Source organism: Aquarana catesbeiana, linkage group LG13, assembly GCF_042186555.1.
Source record: "Aquarana catesbeiana isolate 2022-GZ linkage group LG13, ASM4218655v1, whole genome shotgun sequence".
Taxonomy (NCBI): Eukaryota; Metazoa; Chordata; class Amphibia; order Anura; family Ranidae; genus Aquarana; species Aquarana catesbeiana.
The window spans coordinates 80,695,180-80,711,064 of record NC_133336.1 but is presented as its reverse complement, the minus strand read 5'-3'; the positions used below and the strand labels follow the sequence as shown (position 1 = coordinate 80,711,064).

The 15,885-nt window shown below is 42.1% G+C and overlaps 1 protein-coding gene across 9 annotated transcripts in view; it reads right to left on the bottom strand.

Annotated features, from left to right (window-relative positions):
* The window catches only part of DPF3 (double PHD fingers 3), a 458,181-nt gene that overhangs the window by 323,210 nt on the left and 119,086 nt on the right, over nt 1–15,885 (bottom strand). The window contains exon 2 of one of the 9 annotated variants that reach the window (XM_073610453.1): nt 5,459–5,551. The exons of the other annotated variants lie outside the window; for them this stretch is intronic. The gene's annotated coding sequence lies outside the window, so the exon portion shown is untranslated. The remainder of the gene's footprint in view (nt 1–5,458; nt 5,552–15,885) is intronic. 9 annotated transcript variants of the gene reach the window in all.

Here is a 15,885-nt window from a genome sequence, read left to right as displayed (position 1 = left end):
AGAAGAATAAAAGGCTTACCAGAAAGCCTGTGACCGCCCTTATTCAGGGGGGTCAAAACAGGCTTAGTAGATATGCGTAAACCGCCACAGGGATACTCCAAGGGGCACCGATGGACTGATGCGTCAGGAATCCTTGCCAGATAGCCGACCAGCCAACAACCGCTGTAGATGTTCTCCCAAATCCTATCCTCTCATGGGGCAAACTTGAAATCTTCCACGGATCCAGTGCAAAAAGGTGTAGTTATGATGCCAAAAGAAACAAAAAAGGAGATGCTCCGCTGGTGCAGATAACTTTTGGTTTTCTTTTATTGGCAAATAGCGTTAAAATAACAAAGAAAATAGAGCAAGGTAAAAAAACGACACTACTGCCGTTTATTTTAAAATCGCGCATGCGCGGTGCGTGCAATGTTGTGACCCTATGCCCGTTTCGTCACAACTGACGTCATCAGGGGTACGTCTTTACGCATATCTACTAAGCCTGTTTTGACCCCCCTGAATAAAGGCGGTCACAGGCTTTCTGGTAAGCCTTTTATTCTTCTATTCGGTGGTGGGCAACATTGAATATTGAAGATGTACCCCTGAAATCTACATTTGTATCAAATACACTGTTGTGGACTTTTATGTTCTTTCTTAAGCCTTTATATAAGGAAAGATTCTTCTTTAGCTTATGTGTTCACGTTCTAAGGAACACTTCACATAATTAACACGTATGATTGTGTCACCATTTTTGATTTTGATTAACTTTCTTCATTATTTTAATAATTTGTTTATCAAATTTCATAATTCACTTCACATGTCCAGCGCTGCACTTTCTATATTATATTTTGTTTTTTGTGCCCTCATATCGGGGTTATAGTGCACAGCAGCAGGATTTTTCCTAATTTTTTCACAATTTTTTATGCACCTAGTGCAATTTCTTTTTCTTTTAAACTATTGTTAAATATATTGCAGGTGCATTGAGTTGCCATAACACCCAAAACCACACTTTAAATATGTGAATGAGCCATTAAAAGTGGCAGCGGAGAGTACTGGCATTATTTACATGATATAATGAAACAGGATGTTTGAATCACAGGACACACAACAAAACAGCAATTATTTTGACAGTTTAAATGGAGTTCCTTGAAAATTAACAGATCCAATAGTATGCCCAAAATAACGGTTTACATTTGTATAACAAAGAGTACATTTCTAGATACTATTTTTTTTAAATTAGGGTGCAACAAATTCTTATTGAATTGGCATTAGACACTGCCAGCTATGACTTATGTTTTTATGAAATCATCTTTTAAAAATTCATGCATTCCAAGAAAAATATAAAAGCATTTAAGCACTAGGTGGCAGATGTTGAATACATTTTGCACAGCTTGAAAAAAAAAAAAAAGGATTTTCCATGGCAATGTACATACTCAAATTAAATAAATAAAATGTAATGTTTCTTAAAAAAAACATTTCACCTGTTGTTAGGACTGAAATTTTCCCATATCCATTATTTTCAATGAGAATTTGTTAGGTCATTTTTCAGCACTGCCACTAATTGCACAGGAGCAGTGACGTCAAATAGATTAAAAAATGTGTAGAAACTGTCCCAAAAGATACCAAACAACCCAGACACCAAACATACAGGCTCTACTAATAGTCCCCTTAGCACTGGACAAGTGCCCAAGAGATCCCTCCTATCCTCCACCCCTGTGGTGGCTGGTGCTCAAAATTTTTTTTTGGGGGGGGGCATAAAAAAATTTGAAAAAAAACATCAATTGCAGCCACTGTGCCATCAAACGCCGCCACTATGCCCATCAAAAGCTGCCACTATGCCCATCAAACGCTGCCACTGTGCCCATTAAACCCTGCCACTGTGCCCATTAAACCCTGCCAGTCTGCCCATTAAACACTGCCAGTCAAATGCTGCCAGTTTGCCCATCAAACGTGGCCAGTGTGCCCATCATATGCTCCCAGTGTGGCCATCAAATGCTGCCAGTGTCCCTCCCGGGACACCCTGCTCACACCCCCCCCCCACGCAGATGGATTGCGGGACACAGCGCTGACACCCCCCGCGAGTGGCTCGCGAGACACACCATGGCGCTAACACAAACCCCCCCGCAGATGGATCGGGCTTACCTTGTCCTCTTCTCTGGAGTCTCCTCTTCTCTCACTTGCTCTATTCCACTTCCGCCAAAGCACTGAGCAGCCAATAGGGACACCTGGCGCTTTGGCCAATCAGGAAACAGGTCTCATTGACCTGCCTCCTGATTGGTGCGGAGGCAATGCAGTGTGAAAATAGCGGTTTCAACGGTTAAAAAGGGGCGTATTTTGGAGATGTTACAGAGGTGAAGCCTGCAAGATTATGACAGCAATTGGATTTGGGGCTGAAAAGACAGGTCAGAGTCCATTTACATTTTTTTTTATTATTATTTATTCTATCTAAAACAATTTTTTACACTGTCTCTTAATTTTTTTTTTTGTATTACCTTATTGCTGTCACAAGGGATGACAACATCCCTTGTGACAGTATAGGCCATGACAGGGTCCTTCTTCATGGAGAGATCTGAGGTCTATTAGACCCCAAATCTCCTCTGATCTCCAATACAGCCGATCAGACACAGATCGGTCTGATTGCCTGCTTTCCTGGCCTCTAACAGCCAGGTAAACAAACAGCCGAAACCAGAAGGGACAAAATCAGCCACTCAAAATCACTTCTGTCATACAGGAGGAACCGCCGGCTGACAATTCTTATACGAGGACAATGCCTGTAGCTGCAGGCATCATCGCATCATCTCGGTATAACTACTGCAAACCAAGGACACCATATGACCTTCTATGGTCGGCAAGTGGTTAAACTGAGAAAATGTACAATTTTAAGAAAAAAAGAACTGAATTTTGAAATTAATGGCAGCAACACGTCAAGAAAGTTGAGACTGGGCAACATTAAGCGTACAAAATTGTTGACAATTTCAGAAGGATGTTCCATAATGTAAAAATGCAAAGACTTTAAATATATCATTATCTACAGTACATATTCATCAAAGGATTCTGAGAACGTGAAGAAATCTCTGTGCGCAAGGGACAAGGCCAAACCACAATATTGGTTGCCTGCGATCTTTAGGCCCTCAGAGGGCTTTGCATTAAAAACAGGCTTGCTTTTCTGATGGACATCACTACATGGGCTCAGGAATACTTACAAAAATCACTGTCTATGAGCACAGTTTGACGTGCCAAATTGAAAAATGCAAGTTAAAGGATAAGTTCACCTTTCATAACATATTACATGTTAAACCCATATTCAGGGTGTAACATGTAATATCTTATGAAAGGATCAGCCTCTGCTCCCCCGCTGTGACAGCTAATGAGGATCTTCTCCCCCTGCTAGCTGTCAACATATTTTTTAAAAAGCCCTCTGTGAATGGAAATTTACAAGTCCCGACAGCCTTAGTGGCTGTCGGCTTGCAGTTCTCATTGAACTATCACAGCGCTGCAAGCGGTGTGGTAGTTCATTGATTCCTCCTGTCAATCTGTATTGGCTTGCTTCTATGAGGTACAAGCAAGCAGATAAACTGACAGGTCTGCTGGAGTCCTGCATGGCATCAGCAATCTGCTGATCACTGGTGCAATGCTTTACGGACTCCTGCAACAAAAAATAATAAATGCATATTTTTTTACCTGCAAAAAATGTGCCTAGACCTTTGAGAAAGCCCACCTGGCGCTACGGATGAGGTGGGCAGTGACGTAATCATGCGGGACAGAGCCAGGTGGAGCTGTGCAAGCCGAGGATATGCCTGTATTTGATTTCTGAATTGTGAGTGGTATTTTTACTGTCACACAAAGTTGTCGGAAAATCCGATCGTTCTGAGCGCGGTGACGTAAAACACGTACGTCTGGACTATAAACGAGGTAGTAGCCAATAGCTTTCCTCTCTTAATTTATTCTGAGCATGCGTGGCACTTTGTGCATCGGATTTGTGTACACACGATCGGAATTTCCGACAACGGATTTTGTTGTTGGAAAATTTTATAGCAAGTTCTCAAACTTTGTGTGTCAGAAATTCCTATGGAAAATGTATGATGGAGCCCACACACGGTCGGAATTTCCGACAACAAGGCCCTATCACACATTTTCCATCGGAAAATCCTATCATGTGTACAGGGCATTACACTGCAAAGATGCATACGGACCTTCTTTAGGTAGTGGGGTCCACCCAAGCAGGTGAGAAGACACCCTTAGGTGGGGTAAAGGGCACCGTGGTGAACAAAGGTCGATACACACAGGATTGTTTTTGGTGTATGGGATTACACGATTCACTGATTTTATACATATATATCTTTATGGACTGATACTGAAAGATGGATTCACTTTGATATATTTATATATTAAATTTATATATTATATTTGTGTATACAATAGTTATTGTATTTTATTAATATTATTTTTTTCTGTTCACTGATGAACTTTATATATTAATTAATCTATGCACTTAACGTATTGAAGGAGAGCGATGCACCCTTGAGACCCCTTTCACATTGAGGCACTTTACAGGAGCTACAGCGCTAAAAATAACGCCTGCATAGCACCTGTCTCTCCATTGTGAAAGACCGAGGGCTTTCACACTGGAGCAGTATGCTTGCAGGACGGTAAAAAAAGTCCTGCAAGCCGCATCTTTGCATCGCTGTAGGAGCGGTAAAGCGCCCCTGTCCATTGAAAGCAATGGGGCAGCGCCGCCAAACCGCTGCTGCAGCGGCACTTTGAACCCTTTTTCGGCCGCTAGAGGGGTAAAACCGCCCCGCTAGTGGCCGAATAGCGCCACTTTGCCGACGACACCTTCCCACCCCAGTGTGAAAGGGCTCTGAAGGTAGTATGTGGTGTTTAGCTTCCTCCTATATCATTTAGTTTTGTAGCACGGTGTTCTTAGATTTAGCTATAGGGATAGTGCGGAAGGTTTAGATTTTATATACAATGTGTATAGATAGATTAATTTGTTTTTCTCTGTGCTTTTTAACCTACTTGACTTTCTGCACACATTTTTACATCTTTAAACCAATAAAGATTAAAGATTTTTATACCCTATTTTGTGTAAATGCCTATGCTTTCTTAAAAAATTGCTGTGCAACCCCCAACAAATATTTAACCAAAGCAAAACATGTGGGAGCTCACCATGGATTACACAGATTAGGTTAGAGATAGTCCATGGATGTCTGTTGCAAAGGAGCTTGCCAAGTGTGCTTCTTCTTTGAATAGAACATGGTTTCATGGAATTGTGGATCTTTCCGCAGACTTTAGCTTCCATGCTCTACATACAGAATCCGAAATGAGGACACTATGACTTCAGAGTTTGTTCAGACCACTGCTGGCAAAGCCGAAGATTTGAATAAGGAATGTGTAGCCCTCATGAACAATTCTAATGATGCCCTAACAAAGAACAAAGGTCAGAAGCCTGTAACAGAGGTGAGACACATGCTGCTGTTACCTCCAATAAGCTGTGAATCTAATCAACTCAGATAGTGATGGCCCATGATCTCCAGGAGACAGCTGTGGACTGGCATACTTCTAGTAGGGGTTCCTAGAGAAGAAATAGATGGATCACTACATCAGCATTGCTGAAGATTTTGTTATAGACTGAGACCCAGAGCTAGAGAGTGCCATGTGGTGAAGAAATACCAGCAGCAGACCAGTGTTCCCTGGACAGCAAGGAAAGAGATGCAAGTTCATTCTTTCCATTGGAAATCTACATCTTTGCATGAGCATATTACGTGGCAATAGTGGGCACTCTACAATGATTTTACAGCCAGGAACAGACAGATGGGATGGCTGAGCAGTGAGGTGCGTTTATTGGCATAGTTTGAACGATTATATAATCTGCTTGGTTTTTACTCTTTTAAGGTAGTAAGCAATGGGAGGTGAAGCAGGCAGACCAGATGACAAAAGCCAGATGAGATGAGGCAGATCAGAAGCAGAGTTGAGAGCACAAGAAGGACGCAGATGATTTTCTGGTGCCCCCTTAACCTGCTTTTCCCTGTTTTTATCCTTCAACGTGCTCTCATTAACCTTCCTTTTTGCAATAATGCCCTCTCTCATTTATTTTCCCCTCCTCTCCACCCCACACCCTATACCCAGGACCGTTTTTAAGGCAGGGCAAAAGGGGCAGCTGCCCTGGGCCCCATCATTATTGTGGGGCCCAAAGCAGTTGCCTCATACTTGCCAACTATCCTGGTTTAAATTCCCTTTCCCCTTGAAGTTTTAGTCCCATGCTGTGTCCCGATATCTCAGTGTAAAGTTATGTTACTAATGCCTCCCAGCTCTCCTCTACATGATTCAGAATTTGCCACAGCGTACTGCCTCCTAGCTAATCCCATCCCCCCCCCCACTGCCACTGATCCCAACCCCCCTCCTCAAGCGTAAAGATATGCAGTAACCTCTAGAAACCAATCAGTGAGCAGTAATAACGTGCAGTAACCTCTAGCAACCAATTAGTGAGTAGTTTAGATGTCTAGTAACCTCTAGCAACCAATCAGTGAGTGGTATAGATGTCCAGTAACTTCTAGCAACCAATCAGTGAGCAGTATTGATGTACAGTAATCTCTAGTAACCAAACAAGCAGAAGTCATGTGCTGTAACCTCTAGAAAATAAACAGTGACCCATAATGTGTGCTGTAACCTCTAGCAACCAGTCAGTGTGCGGTAATAATACACTGTAACCTCTGGTAACCTCTGGCAACCATCGCAATCATTGCCTGATCTCATTCAGTAAACTGATTTTGAGTCTAGCTGCTATTTATTGTATGTCTCAGAGCATGTGAAGAGTGAAATTGCATGTAGGGGGGCCCAAGAAAATGTTTGCCCAGGGCCCAATCAATATTAAAGACGGCCCTGCCTATACCTATCACCCTTACTTCTGTCTTCTCAATATTACTGCACTTATCTCCTTTTCCTTCCAAGGCCATTTAATGTTACCACTTCCAAATCACCGGGGCATTTACCCCCATACAAATCCCACTCCCACCTCGCCTCCCTCACCCTCCTACTACTCATAATTTCTGGGGATATTGCACCCAACCCTGGCCCTCCACCATCCAACCCTCACCCCGAACCGGCAGTCGTGCTTCTCTTGCAATCCCCCTACTTGCACGAGCCAGCCTCCCCTCCCCCCCTTTTGTGCCCTTTGGAATACCTGCTCAGTCTCTAACAAATTTGCCTCTGTCAATTACCTTTTCCTCTCCAACTCACTCAACCCACCTGTTGCTACTGAAACCTGGCTCCAGGAATTAGACATTGTCTCTCCAACTGCCCTATCCCATGGTAGCCTCGACTGAACTCGCACACCAAGACCCAATAGAGAAAAGGGAGGTGGAGTTGGACTTCTCCTTTCCCCACAGTGCACCTTCCAGGTTCTTCCTACACCTCCCTCTCTATCCCTCTGCATTTTTGAAGAGCACCGTATTTTTCTTTTTTCTCCAGCTTCTCTGAGGATTGCAGTCATTTATTGATCTCCTGGACCAGTGTCAAGCTTTCTCTTTGACTTCTCTGCATGGCTACTCTACTTTTTCTCCTCTGAACTACCCAACTTCATCCTCATTAACTTTAACATTCCAGGAAATGTTTATGCCTCAGCCACCTCCCAACTACGCAACATAATGGACACAAACCACCACTCACTCTAATGGCAACAGCTTCGACTTTGTATTCTCCTACCTCTGCACTCCCCTACAGCCTAACACTGAATGGCCATTGATCCAGGTTAGTCCACGCTATCCACACTTCACACACCTGCTCACTCAGCTCATATGCTGCATATAGAATTTAAAAAATCAAAAAGCAGGACAAAATACAGTGGGGGGAGAGAGCAAGGATAACCTCGCTAACACCCCTTTTCCTCAAATTGATCACAGCCTTATCAGTTTCACTCCATGTCTCCAACCTCCTATGCCTCCACCCAGCAAAAAGTTACCCGAAGAAAGTGGGTACGTAGTTTTCACAGGTACCCACGACTGCCTAGACAATCTGAGCAGAAGTTCTCCTCTCCCCCTTCCTCCCCTCAGTCTTCTGAAACACATCACAAGTCCCAGAAAACTGATAGGCCATTCACAAAGTGCAGGCTGACTTGCGCATGCACAGTGATGCCGACACCGGGAATTCGAAGGCTAGTGAAAAACCAGCCCAGGAGAGAACTGCGCTGGATCCCTGGACAGGTATATACCCTCGCGTGCATGTACTTTAGTATACAGCTGTACAGACATAAATTACTGTTGTCAAACGTAAAAAAAATTATTTTTTTTTATGGCTCTGCTCTTTACACGCTGTGTTCATTGTGTCATTGACAAAAATGCATCAGTTTACAACTGGCCCTATAGTTATGTTACATGGTCAATCTATATGCAAACAGTGCTTGCAACAATTAATTTAATACAAAAACAACAAAAGAAAGGAAGCACTCACAGGACTAATTATGATTTGTTAAAGCCAAATCTGGCTTGGTAATTTAAGGTTTGTCATCTCCTTGCTTAGATCAGTATTCAGCCCCTGTTCTTCAATTTTACCTAAAAAATAGGGAGGGAATGGGGGAGAGGTAGAAAGACAACAGGCCTTGTTTTTACACATCATGGGGAATGCCAGCATTTGCTATTGTTCTTTGTGAAGCTGCACACATTATGATGCACAGCAAAGGCTGCATGTTTGTCACAGATTTGTCCTGCGCCATGGCCTGACCCACTCCTTTCTCCTCCAGCATATTCTGCATTAACAGATGATTGTGGCTGCAGGAACAGCAGCACCTCTCCAGGGTTTCCAGTGGCTCTGACAGAGCAATTAATTTCCTCCTCCTGGGGTTAGCCAGGAGGTTAGACAACTGCCTGTACCCATCACTCAGTCTCCACACTCCTACTGTGCCAAGAAAAAAAAACCTATTGGACATTTTATCATTTAACACTTTCACCACCGCAGCATATTGAACTACCTCCCTTTGTTATACTAAGCAAGATGTTGAAAAAAGGAATAAATATTAGGCTTCCTGCTGCACCTTTGTATGCCAAGTGTAAGGTGGTTTTATACTGTGTAAAGTGTAGTTTTACTGTACAAATAAGATAATGTTAATTTCTTACATGTTACAGTACACATATTTGACATAAGACATGCATGCAAGCATGATTGTTTCAGCATCTGAACGCTGGACAAAAAAGTTGAAACCTTGTGTTATTGCGTGTGTTTTTAGACATGGACTTGTGTATAAAGGACTTCAATAGCAGGATAAAAGGTTGATCAGCAGCAACCAGACTATCCAATGAGCCGGATAATCCATATAGCTGTAATAGTCCCTGTACAAGGTCATTGCTTAACAGCTCATTTTTTGCTGTACAGTATATGAACAGATCTGATAGATAACTAACTGCCCAACACTTCATTCAACTACGTATATAAAAAAAACCACACACTATACACAGTATCTCACAAATGTGAGTACACCACTCACATTTTTGTAAATATTTTATTATATCTTTTCATGTGATAACACTGAAGAAATTACACTTTGCTACAATGTGAAGTAGTGTGTGTACAGCTTGTATAACAGTGTACATTTGCTGACCCCTCAAAAAAACTCAACACACAGCCATTAATGTCTAAACCGCTGGCAACAAAAGTGAGTACACCCCTAAGTGAAAATGTCCCGATTGGGCCCAAAGTGTCAATATTTTGTGTGTCCACCATTATTTTCCAGCACTGCCTTAACTCTCTTGGGCATGGAGTTCACCAGAGCTTCACAGGTTGCCACTGGAGTCCTCTTCCACTCCTCCATGATGACATCACGGAGCTGGTGGATGTTAGAGACCTTGCGCTCCTCCACCTTCAGTTTGAGGATGCCCCACAGATGCTCAATAGGGTTTAGGTCTCGAGAAATGCTTGGCCAGTCCATCACCTTTACCCTCAGCTTCTTTAGCAAGGCAGTGGTCATCTTGGAGGTGTGTTTGGGGTCGTTATGCTGGAATACTGCTCTACGTCCCAGTCTCCGAAGGGAGGGGATCATGCTCTGCTTCAGTGTGTCACAGTACATGCTGACATTCATGGTTCCCTCAATGAACTGTAGCTCCCCAGTGCCAGCAGCACTCATGCAGCCCTTGGCAATGACACTCCCACCACCATGCTTGACTGTAGGCAAGACACACTTGTCTTTGTACTCCTCACCTGGTTGCCGCGACACACGCTTGACACCATCTGAACCAAATAAGTTTATCTTGGTTTCATCAGACCACAGGACATGGTTCTCGTAATCGATGTCCTTAGTCTGCTTGTCTTTAGCAAACTGTTTGAGGGCTTTCTTGTGCATCATCTTTAGAAGAGGCTTCCTTCTGGGATGACAGCCATGTAGACCAAGTTGATGCAGTGTACGACGTATGAGCACTGACAGGCTGACTCCTCACCCCTTCAACCTCTGCAGTAATGCTGGCAGCACTCATATGTATATTTCCCAAAGACAACCTCTGGATATGATGCTGGGCACGTGCACTCAACTTTTTTGGTCAACCATGGTGAGGCCTGTTCTGAGTGGAACCTGTCCTGTTAAACCGATGTATGGTCTTGGCCACCGTGCTGCAGCTCAGTTTCAGGATCTTTCAATTTTCTTATAGCCTAGATCATATTTATGTAGAGCAATAATTCTTTTTTTCAGATCCTCAGAGAGTTCTTTGCCATGAGGTGCCATGTTGAACTTCCAGTGACCAGTATGAGAGAGTGAGAGCGATAACACAAAATTGAACACACCTGCTCCCCATTCACACTTGAGACTTTGTAACGCTAACGAGTCCCATGACACTGGGAGGGAAAATGGCTAATTGGGCCCAATTTGGACATTTTTACTTAGGGGTGTACTCACTTTTGTTGCCAGCGGTTTAAACATTAATGGCTGTGTTGAGTTATTTTGAGGGGACAACAAATTTACACTGTTATACAAGCTGTACACTCACTACTTTTCATTGTAGCAAAGTGTCATTTCTTCAGTGTTGTCACATGAAAAGATATAATAAAATATCTACAAAAATGTGAGGGGTGTACTCACTTTTGTGAGATACTGTATCTCACACATATATGTGTTATATATACATATACATATATATATATACACACACACACACACACACACACACACAACTATAACATTTTAGTCTGTTTTAGGCTGCTGTAATTTTCTAAACATGTCAAGAAATGTAAAAAAAAACAAAAAAAAAAAACACTAATGTAAAATTGGAGGTGCTCTGTTATTTAGTATGTGTATAGTACTCCCCCAGAAATCATATTTCCTGTTAGTGTGAATGGTTCACACTCAGAAATGTGCACTGAGATAGAAGTCTATATATTAGAATCCCCTGCAGTTTTTTTATATATTTTCTAAGGCCCATTCTCACATAAAGAGAAGTAGATACTGCAACTTTTCAGTTTAGAACACTGAGATTATTCAGGCATTTTTAATATAGGCAGACCCTCTAAATCAGAATTTTCTTCGTGGACATACAGAAAGTAATATTTCTTGAGAACTAAGGTGGTTTAAGATTTTGTTGCTCAGCAAACACTGAGAGTTTCACCACAATGTCATTTTTTAAATTAAAATTGACATGTAAATATGAGAAAGTACAAATAATATTCTAGTGTTAGGTATTTGGAAACATTAATTCTTTTCTTCTTTTTGGTAATTGTGAATATTTAAAGAGTTACCCTAAAAATGCTTTTCCAATTTTTGGTAGATGCTTGACAGTTAAACTACCTGCCAATTTCTTATCTGCCTTGGTGACTTTTTTGAGAAAATATACAGTATGTGTTTAACCACTTAAGGACCGTAAGGATTTGTCCCCTTAATGACCAGGCCATTTTTTGCGATACGGCACTCTGTCGCTTTAACTGACAATTGCGCGATCATGCAACGTTGTACTCAAACAAAATTGATGTCCTACTTTTTTTCCCACAAATAGAGCTTTCTTTTGGTGGTATTTGATCACATCTGCGGTTTTTATTTTTTGTGCTATAAACAAAAAAAGAGCTATAATAAATATCCCCCCCAAAAAATGTAAAAAAAAACACATTTCTTCATCAGTTTAGGGCAATATATATTCTTCTACATATTTTTGGTTAAAAAAAAAATTGCAATAAGCGTATATTGATTGGTTTGCTCAAAACTTATAGCGTCTACAAAATAGGGGATAGACTTGGCATTTGGCGGGGATCTGCGATTTTTAGCAGGACTGCGACATTGCAGCAGATAGATCGGACACTTTTGACAAATTTTTTGGGACCATTGACATTTATACAGCGATCAGTACTATAAAAATGCACCGATTACTGTGCAAATGTCAATGGCAGGGAAGGGGTTAACACTAGGGGGCGATCAAGGGGTTAAATGTGTTCCCTAACTGTGGGGGGATGGGACTGACTGGAGGAGGAGAGAGGTCACTGTTCCTAATCATTAGGAACAGCAGATCTGTCTCTCCTCCCCTGTCAGAACGGTGATCTGTCTGTTTACATTGACAGGTCCCCGTTCTGGCTCTTTGTGGAGTGATTGCGGGTGGCCAGCGGACATCGCGGCCGCCAGCCACGCGCATCGGCTCCGGTGCCACACGCGCCCCTAGAGCTCTTAAAGCAGCCGACGTACAATAATGGCAATTTGCCCAGGAGAGCCAACCAAGTGTCTGGTCTTAAAGCAGTTAAACTATGAGTATGCACACACCTGCGGTGGCCATTGTCAAAGGTTCTCACTTTTCATGTTGATTTTTTTTTTTTTTTGGATTATTCAGATCCTGTAGTATGCCACAGGAGGAGTTTAAAAACACAAAGATGAGTGGCAACACCCAAAAGCCTCTAGGTAGGCAGGAATCATTGAGAATTATGGTAGAGCAATTTCACTGTTAAAGTGTTACTAAACCCAGGACCCTGTATTCACTATATCTGGTCCCCACAGTACATGGAAATGCAATAGTTTTAGTAAATATTAACTGCTAAATACCTTTTCTCATCAGCACTTAGAGCAGCCTTGTGACTTCCATCAGTGTCTGGTTAAAGCTTGTAGGAGGAGTTTTCATTCTGCTCTTACTGTCCTGTGAGGCTGCAGGACCCCTGACCCTCTGTCTGGACAGTGCTGATTGGCCCTTTGCTAATCACACACACTCTCACAAAAAACTAACAACTCTAGCAATACACATCATACTGAGAATGTGCAGCTTGCCCCCCCTCCTCTATCAGGAGATGGATTGGGGACAGTGGAAGAAGGGGAGGATCAAAGAAGATAGGATCAAACAGCCTTTTTACACAATGTGGAGGATTAACCCCTAAGGTTCCACAGTGAGTATAACAAGCACGCTTTACTGTATATACAGACTGATTTTACTGTTGTAGGTTTAGTAACACTTTAAACCAACAGCAAGCGTTTGACTCAGCCGATCATGTTCTGCCTGAATAAATAAAGTAAGTAAAATACTAATTAAAATATCAAATTTGCTGAATACATGCCAGGGCTCACTGAATGTTTAGTCCCTTATTTGGGGTTCCATGTAGAGCTAAGCTGGTCTTTTTCATGCATCAGGTGTTGATTTACTAATGGCAAATAGACTGTTTACTTAGAGAGGCAGCTTAGTGAATGAGGTGAAGCTCTGCTGACTGCCATCATCCAATCACGTGCAAGCAGAAATTCTGCTAATTTCTTCTGCACATTACTGTGTGGTCTTTGCAAAGTTAAATTTCACCAAATTCACATGGGGAACATTCCCCCGTAATGTGTAATTTCCCTTGCAAAGTTAACACTCTATTAGCCTTTTGTAAATCAACCCCATATGTCGCAACTCCATCTTTTGCACCATGTTACACCCATGTTTAAGGTGTATCATGGTGCAATGGGACCCCACACCCCACCCGTGACAGCACGTGCAGGTTCTTCTGCAGCTGATGTCACCCTTGAAATTGTCGCAGCCACAGCAGTGATCTATGAACTATAAGTCCTGATTATCGTATTCGTAGTTCATAGACAATTCCTCCAACTCTCTAACTGAAATTCTGTACTTTGGTAGGGACAGTGAGCTGGAGGAAGAGTCTGCAGAAGCCTGGCATTGCACACCTCATCCACTGATCACGGTTGCAATGCTTTGTAGGCTGATTTACAAAAAATAACAAATGCACATTTCTTTTGCCTAATACATGTCCATTTATCATATCTTTGGTCAAAGGTGGACTTAGCTTTTAAGCATAAGATGCATTAGGGCATCACATTTATTTGAAAACACACCATAACAGATGCAAAAACCAGAGAATGCAGAGCAACACAACACAACACAGAGTAGTCAGTAAGTCCAGGTCTCTTTCAGCAAAGGATAAGTTCACTTTTTGGAGCCTGTACAGAGGTATGACAGCCCATTCAGAGATATGGTCAGTTGTGTAATCATCAGTGGGGTGAAACCAGCATTCACTGTGCAACCATAGTGGTGAGAAAATTTGAGGAAGCAGGATGGAAAACTTTTCTGGGGCAAATGTTTTCCTACACATACATGTATACATGTTTTCGCTCAGGAAAGGACATTCATTCCAAAATCAAATGTTAAAAGAAAACAGAATTTCAAACAATGTTTATCAAGTCGTCGAATATACTAAGAATCTTCATAAGGAATTTTTATTCAGGAATCTACTTGTGTATATAAGTGGCGGCCCGTCCATAAGGTGTGCACGGGCCCCGCCCCCCCATCAATGCGTCCAGCCCCTAATCTACATGCATAGCACCAGATGCATGGCCTCCAATGGGGGGGCTGAAGCACGGGATTAGAGCCAGAGGCTCTAATAGGCTTCAAAATAGGGTGAGCTTGGGGCGCAGAGCACTGCTGGCTGTGCACTGTTTGCCACCTCCCCCAAAAAAAATACCACCGGCCACCACTGGTGTATATCCAGCTTTACTGTGTGCTGCAATGCAGGTGAGTAACTTTAGTGCACTGAGGTGCAGTGGAAAATGAATGTCACCGCAACACAAAAGTGCGTATATACCTTTTTACTTCTCATTTTACTCTGTATGGCAAATTATGACTACTGTTTTGTCTGGTTTATTAAACAAAAGCATTGTCACTTTTTATTTCTGTGGGATTAAAAAAAAAATGAAAATCTACATACTATAGCACAGAAAACATTCTCAAGAGCTGCTACTCTTTTGGGCTCACTGTGAAACTGCAGGATAAATTTTGTCAATAGCACGGAATAAAGGACTAAGTAAAGCAGTAAGCAGCCAAGAACAGAATTTCTGCACAGTCCCCATTGAACGCATGCCCTATTTCAATTGAGGCAGATAGCGACAGGGACAGATAAAATGTCAGAAAATAAAACAGAAAAATGTTATGTTATATGTTTGTGTTTCTTATGGTCAGTTATATTCTTAATTTCCTTGAAATGGATGACATCTTTCCATTAAATCTCACTGTGAAAAAAAAAAAAAGGCTTGGAAGCAAGCACAAAGATATGTGCAGGCCTAGCATATTACAGTAAGCATAGCAATCCATTGTATATTTGTGTTTCCATTCAGTTAACTACACCAAACACATGAATACAGTGCGCTGTAGCACACCTGAATGCACTGATGCAATTGCTTTGTTCTTTGCAGTGCGCTGCATTTTACAAAATAGAGCAGAACCTTCTTTGTAGGCCAAGATGCGCTGACAGCCCATTCAACATGAATCAACTGCCTAATGCAATGTAACTTAATGCATGAAAACCAGTACATTGAAGCACACTGCATTGTGCAATGAATGGGCCCTAACATTCTGGATGGATAATTACCTACCAATAAACTATAAGGTCCATCTCAAAACAGCATTGCACTTACTTCTAACTCCACCAAAGATCATCTGTGCCTATCAGGCAAGGAAGTAGACTATACTGTATAAAGGGAAA